The following is a 13,705-nucleotide window of genomic DNA, read 5'->3' as shown; positions in this document are numbered from 1 at the left end:
CTAAATATTTGAATGTTAGGGAGTTAAACATAATTTCCAATGAAACAGACAAAATGTCTGGTAAAATCTAATTTCTGAATGTTTTGAACAGTGACCCATTCCCAGAGGAGGATTTGCCTTCTTGAAATGATATGTATGGATTTATTTTGTATACCTTTTCAGCAGTGGTGAGCTCACCCTTAGGGCATTTCTGCATATTAAGTCACTTTTGCAAGAGATAATTAGCCATGTATTATGCATAAGAAAGCAGAATAATGGGGCGGGGAGCGGTGAGGGAGGGAGAGCCTGAAAAATTTCTAGTGAGCAAGGGCTTGAAAATGAAGAATCCATTGTGTAGCCACATTTTACTAGTTTAAAATTGGTAAGATCCTGTCAGAGTTTAGCTTATTGAGTATGTTGCCTTTATGCTTCTAATTAAAAAAAAAAGAAAGTAAAAGGCAATAATTACAAGGACTTTTAAAGGCCTTCTCATGGTCTTGGTTATTCCAACCCTAATTTCTCACATTTTCCTACGCTGGCAGGCACCACTAAATAATCCAGGGCCCTGTGCCCCCTCCCGGGTTGTTGCAGAGCTGACGTGCCTCCTGGTGATAGTGCTAGAACCGTCAGCCCGGATGCTTTCTTACCCCTTCTTTGCTTCTTCCCTTAGCGTGGGCCATCTTGGATACGCCAGGGCTCTGCTTTTCCAGGCCTTTCACTGCTCTTTGGCCAGTTATTTCCAACTCAGACCATTTGTTTGAGATGTTTGCATAAGTATAAATATAAATACATGGATGTATGTGTGTATCCATTTTCTCTCGTGACAGTTGCCAGCTTCTCTCAGGAAAACCTCTTCTTTTTTCAAAAAAATTTGTAATAAAAAGATCATGACCCCATTTCTGCTGTTCCATCCCTTTTTATGGCAATGTTAAACCTGCGTGTATGAAGTCTATATTTAGCAAATAGATTAAAATAGAATTTGCCAGTAAAGAGAAGAGTTAGAAATAAGATCAAGATGAGATCTCAGATAGAATCAAGTGACTAGTCAGGTTCAGAGGATTTCAGACTTCTTGGAGTTGTGTGAATCATCTGTGTCGACTTTTTTTTTTTTAAGGTTGAGGACCTTTATTTATTCATTTTTAAAGATTTTACTTATCTGAGAGAGACACAGCAAGAGAGGGAACACAAGCAGGGGGAGTGGGAGAGGGAGAAGCAGGCTTCCCGCTGAGCAGGGAGCCCGATGCGGGGCGTGATCCCAGGACCCTGAGATCATGACCTGAGCCGAAGGCAGACGCTTAATGACTGAGCCACCCAGGCGCCCCTTATTTATTTTTAGTTCGCCTTTTCACCGAAGGGCAGTTCACATGCAGAAAAGTGCACATATTACAGGTGTACAAATGGATGAGCTCCCACAAAGTGAACATCTATACTCAACAACCACCCAGCACAAGTCATAGCCACTCACATGAGAGTCAACTACTCTCACTTCTGTCGCCATAGACAACTGTATCCCTTAACACAACACGAGTATAGCATGTAGTCTTTTGAGTTCAGCTTCTTTCACCCAACATGATGTTTTTGAGATGTATCCGTAGTGTTCTTTTGTTTTATTGCTGTATAATATTCCAGTGTATGAATTTATCAAAAACTTCCACAGATTGATTTATCCACTTGACTGTTGGTGATCATTTTCCTGTTTCCAGTTTTCAGCTGTTAGGGGTATTCCATGTGAATATATACACATGTGCATATTTCTCTGTGGCATATTCCTGGAAGTGGAGTTTGCTGAGCCTTAAGGAATATGTTTTCATTTTAGTAGATACTGCCAAGCAGTTTTCCTAAGTGTACCGAGGTAGATGTTCATCAGTAGTATATGGAAGTTCCAGATGCCCCACGTTCTTGCTATTATGCATACTTTCTTGCTGTTTTTGTTTGCCATTTTGATGGCTGTGTATTAGTGTCTCATATGGTTTCAATTTACATTTTCCTAATGGTTAATGTTGATGCATACCTTTCATATGTTTGTGACCATTTGGGTATCTTTTGGGAGGAATTTGTCCAAGTTTTTTTTGTTGTTGTTCACTTAAAAACAAAACATCTTAAGTGTCTTTCCCTTTTTGTTCATTTCTAAAATTGAACCAAATATCAAATCCACTATGATATTTGTTGGGGAGGGTGAGAACCATGGAAATGTTGCTCAGATAGAAGTATGTATTTGTTCATTCATTAAACATGTTCTTTGAACATCTCTTATGTTGTGTACCTTTACAGTGGTAAATAATGGTGTCTGTCTTAAAGAGTTTGCAATCTAGTTGGGTATTAAGGCAAGTAAAAAAAAAAAAACATCAAGAAGACTTGGTGTTAAGTGCTTTGATAGTTAGGAACAAGAAGAGAACCCAGTGAAAAAGCACAAGCAGGTGCGCATAATGGGCTCCCAGTTTAAGAAAAGACTTCCCATAAAAGAAGAAAGGGAGCCAAAACTTAGATGAAAAGTAGGAGTTAGCTAGATGAAAATTAGGATTGGGAGTTGTGTTTCAGGTAGAAGAAACAAAATCATGTTTGAGAGCTGGCCAATGGAGAGAAAGGGTATATTTGCATGTATGGGAGTGGGGCGGGGGCAGGGAGTGTTGTTTAAAAAGTCTTAAAGTAGTTCTTAATTTATTTAATTATTATTTACTGAACACCTCTCACGTGCCAAGCCCTGTGTAAGTCACAAGGACAAAGGGTGGGTAAAATTATTATCAGCAACAATAATGATGATGACTAACATTTACTTACTGCTTCCTGTGTGCTGGGCATTGTGCTAAGCACTTTACTTATATTTTTGCATTTCATCCCCAGAGCCATTCCAACATAAGTGCTGTTATTATTCCTGTTTTATAATGAGAAAACTGGGTCCTAGAGAGGCTGAGCAACTTCAGTAAGCCCTAGAATGCCCCACAGCGATTGAAAATGCAATTTAGTGGGGACTTTAAGAAATTGCACAAAGAATTATATGTACAAATTGTAATTGCATTGAAGGTTACATACCATTAAGTTAGCATTAATAGTAAGAGTTCTAAGAAGTTGAAGTCTATGAAATAGATTAAAATTATAGGTAGGAGGGCCTGGCTGACTCAGTTGGAGGAGCATGTGACTCTTGATTTCAGGGTCCTGAGTTCAAGCCCCACACTGAGTGTAAAGATTACTAAAATAAATAAACTTAAAAAAATAAAATCATAGGTATATAATACTATAAATACTATATATGGTGTACTAATACTATGTATAAATTGCTACATATGCAAATATTTATATCAAATTATGATAATGCCAAGGCAATAAACTATAATAGTTAGGAGCATGGATCTGGAGTGAAAATCCCTTGGTTTGATTCCTGACTCCATTAGGTATTATTTAACTAACAGTGGCAAACTCAGCCTCTCTGCTTCACTTGGAAAAACATTGTCTTAAATCCCTACTATATTCATTTCAAAATTTGGTGATCTTGTGAGGAAAAACATTCAGATTTGCCTTTGGTCTTTTCCCTGAAAGTTTCAATGTGCTGAACACTACCAAAAAATCATTGGCAGACTAAGACCTTATAAAGTACATTACTTTTGGGCCTGGAGAAAATTTTTGGATTGAACTGAAGGCACTGAAAATAGAAGGTTATAATTGAAATGTCAGCAAATATAACTTTAACAATTCCAGTCGATGCTACTGGAATATTAAATATACCTGTTAAATACATTTTTCTTTTCAGTATATAAATTTTAATATGCATCCCATATCTCTCCAGCCATATTTCCTATATCAGTAGTCCCCTGTGGCAATTTTTATCTTTGAACACAAACTATTCTTGTTCAATATTTGAGTAGTGATAATGGGTTTTATTCTATAAATAACAGCCTTAGTACCCTAAACTACAGCCAGCATAACTTTACCATTTGCAAGAACTACAGTGTTTTATATTCCAAATAGCAATTTTCATGTTTTATTCATTACCCATAAACAAAGGCAGAACACATGAAGAAAACTATTTACTGGTACAGAATGGGGCAAATGTGCTACTGTGTTAGTGGGGTGCCCTCTGTCCACTGGGCTGGCAGGCCTGAACTGCTGAAATTCAGTCTTCCAGGAGCCTTCTAGAACATTCTGAGGATGCAGATTACATTTGAAGTAGCAACCTAAGTGGCTCAGGACTGCTTAAAAACTTCAAGCTCTGGAAGAATCCTTGAAAATCTTACTTTATTCAGAGCCAGTTTAAGAGGTTCTTGTCCTCTCTGCTGGTTACCCAGTAGATTACTTTTCAAACTTTTTCCTCAGGAAGGAAATAATCCCAGGTATGTGGTTGAAAGTAGCCTGCCACAGGTAGTAGATGTATCCTGACTCTCCTGTTTTACATCAAATCATACGATTTTTGAACTGTATTCGTAATACACTCAGTTTGTTTTAATGTAAATTTTCAAAAAAAAAAGCAAAAACAAAACCCTACAAGTAAAATTGATGCTTCTGTAAGAAGCATCATGTTTTATTGTGTGAATTTCTGTTCTTCTTGGCTCACCATGGCAAAGGCCCAGATAAATCTAGGGTCTCTCTAATTTGTAATTTCTTGGCCTCCTAGGTATTTTGAATCTGAAGGTCAAAACAGTGCAACACCTCTCATGAACTGGCTGATGTGTGGCCAGTGTTTTTGTGTTGTCTGGTTTTTGTCAGTTCAGCATTGCAGCCATTGTTTTTTTAACTAGAAAATTTCATAAAGGGCTATAGATTCTTCATTTCATTTGAATGTAGCTACAGGGCAGATGTTGTCAGAAGTTGAGGAGCAGTGGCCTTCTCCGGAGAGGGCAACCTTTCTCCCTCCCACTTGTAGCTTTTCTCGAAAGGCTGCACTCCTCTGTTTCACCCTCCTGGCTCCTGTTAGCATTTAGATTTGTAGCTCCCTCAGTAAATGAGCGCAGAGCTTCCCAAGTGGCGTGCTGTGGGTGGTCACAGGTACGCTGAGATACTAATTTCCTCAGACAGTTTGAGGATGTTTTGAAGTTTGGGAAGCACTGAATTTGCCTTCTGATAACTTCATGCATGGCCTAGCATTTCCAGGTTGTCCTAGGTTGTGGGTTCAGGAAGTCCACTCCCCTGGGGGCCTCCCTTGGGAGGTGTAGGGATCAGTCAACTCTTAAAGTATTTCTGCAGATTTAGAAGAAATCAATCCATGTGCTCTTTACCAGGTAGACCCCCTCTCTGACGTCAAAGGTTTATTCACCAGTGAGCCAGTGTCTGTTGAGTATAGCCCTGCTTACTTGGCCTGGTAGGGATGGGTCCCCACCTGAGCAGAGGAGAGATATTTGGTGGAGATCATGGGATTGAAGACATTGTCTCCACATGCACATCTGTGAAAAAAAAAATGAGGGTTGATAAAAGTTAATAATATGTGATTGTTTGTTAGGTACTGTCACATGTCTGTAAAAGAGCTGGAAAATTCCTTAAATGTATAATGAAATCTTTCACGAATTTATACATTATGAAAATTACAAACTCAGTGATTCAAGTTTGTTTACTCAGAGGACTGCCTAAGAAGAAACATAGAAGGAGCACCAGTAAACAGAATGGATGAAGATGTTATTGTCAGTAGGTTTGACATTTAGAAATTTAGGAGGATTGTCTGGCCTGAGTTTCCAAATGGTGCCGTAACATAATATACTTGGCTGTGTTTAATGATGTATACTGCCCGATGCATTTCCCATCAGCAGTGGGGCAGGTATGTGATGCAGAATACATTACATTGTATCTTATCGATTGAAATACAGCTACTTCTCAGGACGTTACAGTGGATGCTATGTTATATTTCTGGTCCTCTGGGAATCTTTTAGTTTTAATAGGCTATAAGGATTATGGAAAGCCTTTGACACTTGAGTTCGGGCATGGCTGTACATGAATGATTGTGCTTTTGGAAGACACACAGTGCTTTTGAGATCACTTTGCAGAGTTTTCAAAGAACTGAAGATTAATAAACTGGTGAGATAAAAATCAGGTACCAGCAAGCATCAAATACATTCTGCACAATTATAGCTCTCCAAGGGGCTCAAGATTGTGCTCAATTAACAGTACAATTGGTGATACATTTACATCCAAATACATTAAACACTAGATTAAACAAGAAAACATACCTTTGGGGAGTTTAGTGGACAAAGTAGACATGTCCTTAAGGTCTATATAAAATATAATTAGAGGCCAGGAAAATTCCTAGTGTGTCGTGCAAGGCTTTGAAATGTGGGACCATAACCACTGCCCAATAGAAATATAATGCAAGCTGCTTAAGTAATTCGTAATTGCGACATTACAAAGTAAAAAGAAGCAAATGAAATTAATTTTAATTTATTTAACCCAGTATATTCGAAGTATTACCATTTCAACATATAAAATGATAAATGAAATATTTTAGGGTTTTTTGTTTTTGTTTTTGTTTGGTAAAAAGTCTCCAAAATCTGGTGTGTATTTCACACTTAGAGAACAGCTTAATTTAGACCAGTCATATTTCAGATGCTCAGTAGACAGACACATGACTGGTGTAATCGCTAGCAGTTTTTGGCCTTTAGTTTCTGTAGTACTGCAAGCAGAGATTTTATACTATTTCGATTCATACTTTCATGGCAATTTTTTTATAATTATGCTGAAATCTGTGCTCTCTGAAATCTAGCATCATTTATTTTTAACAGGACTAGGGATTTAGGGCTAGGATAAGTCCTGTTGATTCGGTGAATGAGTGATTAAAGTTCATAGTGAAAGAGATCAAGAGGTGGATTTCCTAATAAGGGAGTAAGACCAATGATATTAAAGAGGCAATAAAAGAGAGAGTGAAGAAGTTATTGAAAATCAAAGTCTGACTTATTCTGGAATAGATATAATATTAAGTAATTAAGTTTTTAAAAATAGAGCCAGAGCACCTGGGTGGCTCAGTCGTTAAGCGTCTACCTTCGGCTCAGGTCACGATCCCAGGATCCTGGGATCGAGCCCCGTGTCGGGCTCCCTGCTCCACAGGAAGCCTGCTTCTCCCTCTCCCACTCCCCCTGCTTGTGTTCCCTCTCTCGCTCTGTCTCTCTCTGTCAAATAAATAAATCTAAAAAAGAAAAAAATAGAGCCAAATAATCTCCATAAATAGGAATTCTGGATAATGGATTTTCAGAGTGAACTCCACCTCTGTGGGTTTTAGTTTATTTGGATCATATTATTATGAAAAATTATAAACCCATCCTCTGTTGCCCCTTTCTCCGTACAAGGAGAGTATGACATATCAATGTATGTTTTCTGGAAATCTGGTTGACTTTAGTAACTGCTTTTTTTTTTAATTGGCATGATTTAATAATAATAATAATAATATAGGATACCCAAGAAGTTCATATGACTTTTTTTTTTCTGATCTCCTTTGGGATCCAGCAGATTCTGTGGCTTAATAATATTACTTCTGTGTTTTAAAAACCAAAGTAGTATTTCTAAATAAAAAAAAAAATCTAAGAATAACTACTGTTTTTATGGAGGACCTTCAGCAAGTTGCATTTCTTAGATTACCCAGACATAACAAACATCCTGCAAAGTAGACATTAATATTAGCCATTTCTATGGATGTGGAAAAGGTGAATTTTAGAGAGATATGCCTAGTCCATAGCCCTAGAACTTGCAAGTAGAAAAGGTAAGTTTTGAATTCAGAGCTACAGGCTGCTAAATCCAGCATCTGGTGAATAAAGTGATTTAAGGAAGTTTAACTGCTCCTGATGAACTCTGCAGTAATTGTTTATGGTCTTAAAACAGGAGGGTTAACTTTCCGGTAACATCTAGGCTTCTTGGACTTCTGGATTGTGTATGGGAGTGTTCTTACACAACATCTCAGAGCAAACCTACATTGAAGACTAAATGCACTGGAAAATAGGAACTCTGTTACACTTTAATTTAGACCTTTTAGTCCGCAGAGCAGGCATGGAAAAGGCTGCCCGAACAGCAGCAGCAAGCAAGACTCACGCCAGCAGACGCTTTTGCTCCGAATCGAGAGCGCAAACAGCCGTCTCTTCGGTGGCTGCTTGGTCCAGCCACAGGACGATGCCGCAGTGAGGATTTGTGCCATTGCGGTGCTCGGTGGCACTCCTGAAATCTGGCCACATCTGTAACTTACATGACTTTGTTCTGGCCTAGCATGTCCGTCAAGCTCACAGCTCACACGCTCCTGGGGAGAAGCACTATGGCATGAGGAAAAGAGTGTGGACTCTAGGATCAAAGGAAAGTGTGTTCAGATGCTGGCTGTGCACTTTGATAACCATCACACTCTGTTTCTTCACTTGTAAAGTGGAGGTTAATACCCCTTCTTCGCAGGGAGGATTACCTAAGGTAATGTGTGGAGTGCCTGCCACACTGCCTGGCACATACCTGATTTACGGATTATATTTTTACTGCTGAGATACTATTGTAAATAATAGACTCCTTTAAATTACACAAGACAAAGTGGCGGATTCATTTCTGCGCATTCATTTCTGGCTGTGGTAAAACTGTAGGGAAAGATACGGTTTACAGTCACCGATAAACTCTCTTATAATGTGGTGCTTTATGGAACTGTGCTTGGAAATTGGAAAGGAAATGCTCCCTGCTCACCTGCAGAATTCTCCAAGGCCACCTCCAGGGGATCATTCGCTACTGGTGTGTCCACAGGCTCAGCTGCAGAAAGAGTGAAAATACTTTACTCCATTGTCCCTTTTTGAGCTCCTAAGAATTTCTCTTCAGAGTGCCATCTAGTAAAGCTACGTGGCATGCTAAGTTACAATTGCTGCATTAGTTTTCCATTGTATTCCTGCCTAAGGCGGGATAGGAGTCCCTGGGAGTGAGAAGTTTGGTTAAATCATAAGTTCACCAATTCACAGTTAGAACTCAAACTCTGTCAACCAATATTCATTTATTCCATTTCAGGGGTGCCTGGGTGGCTCAGTCATTAAGTGTCTGCTTTCGGCTCAGGTCATGATCTCAGGGTCCTGGGATTGAGCCCCGCATCGGGCTCCCTGCTCGGCAGGGAGCCTGCTTCTCGCTCTCCCGCTCCCCCTGCTTGTGTTCCCTCTCTCGCTCTCTCTCTGTCAAATAAATGAATAAAATCTTTAAAAAAAAAAACAACAAAATCATTTATTCCATTTCATAGCTTATGCCTTTAAGACTTATGCATTCTTTTTCTCTTCTCTTTTCTCTTTCTTTTTAAAGTAGGCTCCACGCAGCATGGAGTCCCACATGGGATTTGAATACATGACCCCTAAGATCAAGAGTCGGACACTTAACTGACTGAGCTGAGCCACCCAGGCACCCCTATGCATTCTTAAAATATAGGATTTGTAGGTCTGCAACCTTATAAATGGAAGAAGACTTGAAGATCTTTTAACCCCTTCATTTCATAGATGAGGAGGCTGATGCCCAGACAGGTTAGCTAATTTACCAAGTGGTGGTAATAGTTATTGGTAGTACTGCAGTACTATAAAGTGAAGGAAGAAGGACCATGTTGTTTTCTCCATCTAATTTGACACGAATCTCACCAATCAAATAACGTTTAGTGATGAGTGACAAGAATTCAGCATATTGCTATGAACAGTAGAAATTCCAAACAAAACGCATTGTATAATTTGCTTGTGTTAAAAACTGCCGCTAGGGGTCCAGATTATTCAAGGGAGTTAGGATATCAGGTGTGTTTCTAATTGCTTGCCCTCCTGTGGTCAAGAATGCCTCATGTAGCCCCCTTTTAATAATTGCTTGGTCCATGGGTGATAGCTCACTTTGGAGTGACTCATGCATACACTGGACACTACCCAATAATTTGGATAATCTGATTTAAGATTATGAATTGGTATAATCGAGTTTTCTCTTATAGGAAAAAATTTAAGTTAGCTTTTTTTTTTTTTTTTAAAGATTTATTTATTTGAGAGAGAGAGAAAGCTCGTGTGCCTGCATGTGAGTTGGGGGAGGGGCAGAGGGGGAGAGAGAGGATGAGAGAAAGAGAGAGAGAAAATCTCCAGCTGACTCCCTGCTGAGCATAGAGCTCAATCACTGAGGTGGATCACAGGATCCTGAGATCACGACCCGAGTTGAAATCAAGAGTTGGACACCCAACTGACTGAGCCACCCAGGCACCCCATAAATTAGCTTTTATGAAATGACAGATGTACAAAAATTATGTAAATCATAAGCTGTGCCTCAGTTAATTTTCACAGCTGGACATATTGATATCTCTACCACCAAGACAGAAAATTAAAACATTACCAACCCAGAAGTCTCCTTTGTATTTTTATCTAGTCATTAGTACCCTCCAAATATAAGCACTACTTTGACTCCTGTCACCATCAATTAGTTTTATCTTTTTGAATTTTATATAAATGGAATCATGCTGGACGTCCCATTGTAACTTATTAAAAACGGTTTAATTTTATTCTACACTGTGTTATGAATTTTATTTTTCATGTTCATCACTTCTCATTGCTGTATATCATTATTTGACTATGCCACAGTGTATCCATTCTATTGTTGATGGACATTTGGGTTGTATATATTTTTAGCTATTACACATAGGTCTGCTGTGATCTTCTTGTATATGTACTTTGTGAATATATATATACTTAATTATGTTGGGTATATATCTAGGGATAGATAGTGGAATTGCTGGGTCATTAGATATGTATATGTTCAACTTTAGAGGACTGACAGTTTTCCAAATTATTTATATAGGTTACCCTTACACCATCAGTATATGAGACTTTTAGTTCTTCCACATCATCACTAGAACTTGGTACTATCAGTGTTGTTAATTTAATTTATTGATTTTTTTTTTTTTTGAGAGATAGTAAGCATGTGCACGAGTCAGGGGTAGGGGGGGAGGGAGAGAGAGAATCTTAAGCATGCCCTGCACCCAGCGTAGAGCCCAATGTGGAGCTTGATCTCATAACCCAGATCATGACCTGAGCTGAAATAAAAAGTCAGACGCTTAACTGACAGAGCCACCCAAGCTCCCCAGTATTGTTAATTTTAGACATTCTTTGAATTTGCAGTGGTATCTCATTGTGGTTGAGTTTACATTTCCATGATGACCAAAGAGGCTGAGAACATTGTCATGTGTTTATTGGCCATTTTCATAGAATCCCTTTTCAAATTGCTCATTTTTTTCTTTTCAAATTGTCTACTCATTTTTTTCTTTTGGGTTTTCTATATTTTTTTATTGATTTGTAGAAGTTCTGTATATATTCTGGATACTGATATTCTGTCACATGTATTGCAATTATCTTCTGTCTATATACAAGTAGCCTTAACATTTTCTTTATGATGTATTGTGATGAAGAGAAGTTCTTGATTTTAATATTATTCATTTATTAGTCTACCACTTATGATTAGTGCTTTTGGTGTCCTGTTAGTGGAATCTCTGCCCCTCATAAGATTATGAAGATTTTCTCGTTTATTGTTTCTAGGAACTTTATTATTTTACCTTTCATATTTACGGCTATATTTATCTGGAGTAGATTTTTGTGTATGTTGTGTGGTGTAGGGGACAAAATTCACATTTTTTCCTAATATTGCATTCTTTTGACTGAGCATCACTTACTGACAAAGCCATCTTTTCCTAATTGCGGGACAGTACCACCTTTATCTCAGTTGGGTGACCAATTATCTGTGAGTTTATTGATCAGTTTATCTAGACTTATGTATCAATTCCAAAATATTTTAATTATTTAGAACTTTATAAGCCTTGAAATATGAAAATACAAGTCCCTTAACTTTGTCCTTTTTCTTTAAGATCACCTTGGCTATTCTTATTTCTTTACATGTTAATTTAAAATTTGGAAACTGTTTACAGTACCATACACAGGCACACACAGACACACACAGACACACACACACACACAAATACATAGCCCTAGGATTTTGATTGGGCTTTTATTGATTGGTTTTTAAATTGATCTGTAGAAATCAATTTAAGGAGAATTTACATTTTTTTATTATTATTATGTTTTAAAGATTTTATTTGAGTGAGAGAGAGCACGAGAGGAGGGAGGGGCAGAAGGAGAGGGAGAAGCAGACTACCTGCTGAGCAGGGAGCCTGATGATGCTGGGCTCCATCCCAGGACCCTGGGATCATGACCTGAGCTGAAGGCAGTTGCTTAACTGACTCAGCCACTGAGGCACCCCATAGGAGAATTTACATTTTAATATTGAGTTTTCCCACCCATGGACATGGTATATCCTTCCTTTTTTTAAGGACTTCTTTAATTTCTCTCAATAATGTTTTGTTTTTTCAGGGTGGATGAACATCTTTTATTAAGGTTATTTTTTGGTGTTTAATTCCTTAGTGTTATAAATTTTATTGGCTTTTGAATTTATTGTTATAGTTGGTTTTTTTGCTGGTATATTGAGTTTTGCATATTGACCATGCTAAATTCATATGTTAATTTTGTGACTGTAGAGTCTTTGGATTTTCTAATACAATCATTCCATGAATAATAATTCTGTGAATATTCACAGTTTTACTTTTTATTATCTTTATTTTTGAAAATGAGTCTTCATGATACTGGCTGAAACCTACAGCATAAGTTGAATTGAGGTAGTGGTAATAAATACCCTTTTTCTGATTGCAGTGGGGAAAGCTTTACCATTTCACCATTAAATGTGATGCTAGTGGTAGATTTTAAAATAGCTACTGTACAACAAGTTAATGCAGTTGTCTTTTTTTACATCTATGGTTGATTTTTATTTTTTTTTTAAGATTTATTTTTAGAGAGAGAGAGACAGTGAGCACGAATTGAGGGAGGGAAAGAGGGAGAGAATCTCAAGCAAACTCCCCGTTGAGTGTGGAGCCTGACACTGGGCTCCATCTTGGGACTCTGAGATTATGACCTGAGTCAAAATCAAGAGTCAGACGCTTGACTGACTGAGCCACCCAGGTGCCCCTAAGGTTGATTGTTTAAAAATGATTACTATGAAAAAAAATAATTAAAAAAAAAAGAACTTATATTCAACTTGGAAAAAAAAATGATTACTATGTGTTCATTTTATCAAATGTTTTTTTTGTGTTTATGTGAAGAGGTGACAGTGCTAGAAATTTGCCTGTTGGGAGTGATGAGAATCCTCCCAGAGGAAGGAGAAGAAACTTCAGCTTCTCCTTAAAGGTCATGGTCATCAACAGGGGTCCAGACATTGCAATTTATAAATGATAAATTCTTGAAACCAGGAGTAACATGATGAAATATTATAAATATTTGTCTGTTTGTAATGTGCACTGGAAAGAGCAGAGGCTAATAGATTAACAATAATCCAGACTTGTTAAATGAGGGCTAAGAATGCTGAGGTGGTGAAGGAAGATTATAGAAGTGAATCAGAAGAGGTTTTAGGAGGCATAAATATGACTGTTATAATATGTATTAGAAAAGAATCTTCAAATTGATTCAAAGACAAGGTTCCAGTGTCTGGATGTTAATGGTTTGCACAGACTGCAATGGGAAACTGGGCAAAGGATTTTTTTTGGGGTAAAGAATAATGACTTCAGGGGCGCCTGGGTGGCTCAGTTGGTTAAGCGACTGCCTTCGGCTCAGGTCATGATCCTGGAGTCCCGGGATCGAGTCCCGCATCGGGCTCCCTGCTCGGCAGGGAGTCTGCTTCTCCCTCTGACCCTCCTCCCTCTCATGCTCTCTGTCTCTCATTCTCTCTGTCTCAAATAAATAAATAAAAATCTTTAAAAAAAAAA

At 38.1% G+C, this 13,705-nt stretch overlaps 1 protein-coding gene across 11 annotated transcripts in view; it reads left to right on the top strand.

Moving 5' to 3' along the window:
- Window positions 1–13,705, top strand: part of KLF12 (KLF transcription factor 12) — a 504,131-nt gene that overhangs the window by 109,248 nt on the left and 381,178 nt on the right. The gene's annotated exons all lie outside the window — the stretch shown is intronic.

This window comes from Leptonychotes weddellii, chromosome 3 (assembly GCF_054177405.1).
Source record: "Leptonychotes weddellii isolate Sample4059 chromosome 3, ASM5417740v2, whole genome shotgun sequence".
Taxonomy (NCBI): Eukaryota; Metazoa; Chordata; class Mammalia; order Carnivora; family Phocidae; genus Leptonychotes; species Leptonychotes weddellii.
Note: the sequence above shows the minus strand (reverse complement) of the source record. Positions and strands in the feature narration are given on the sequence as shown.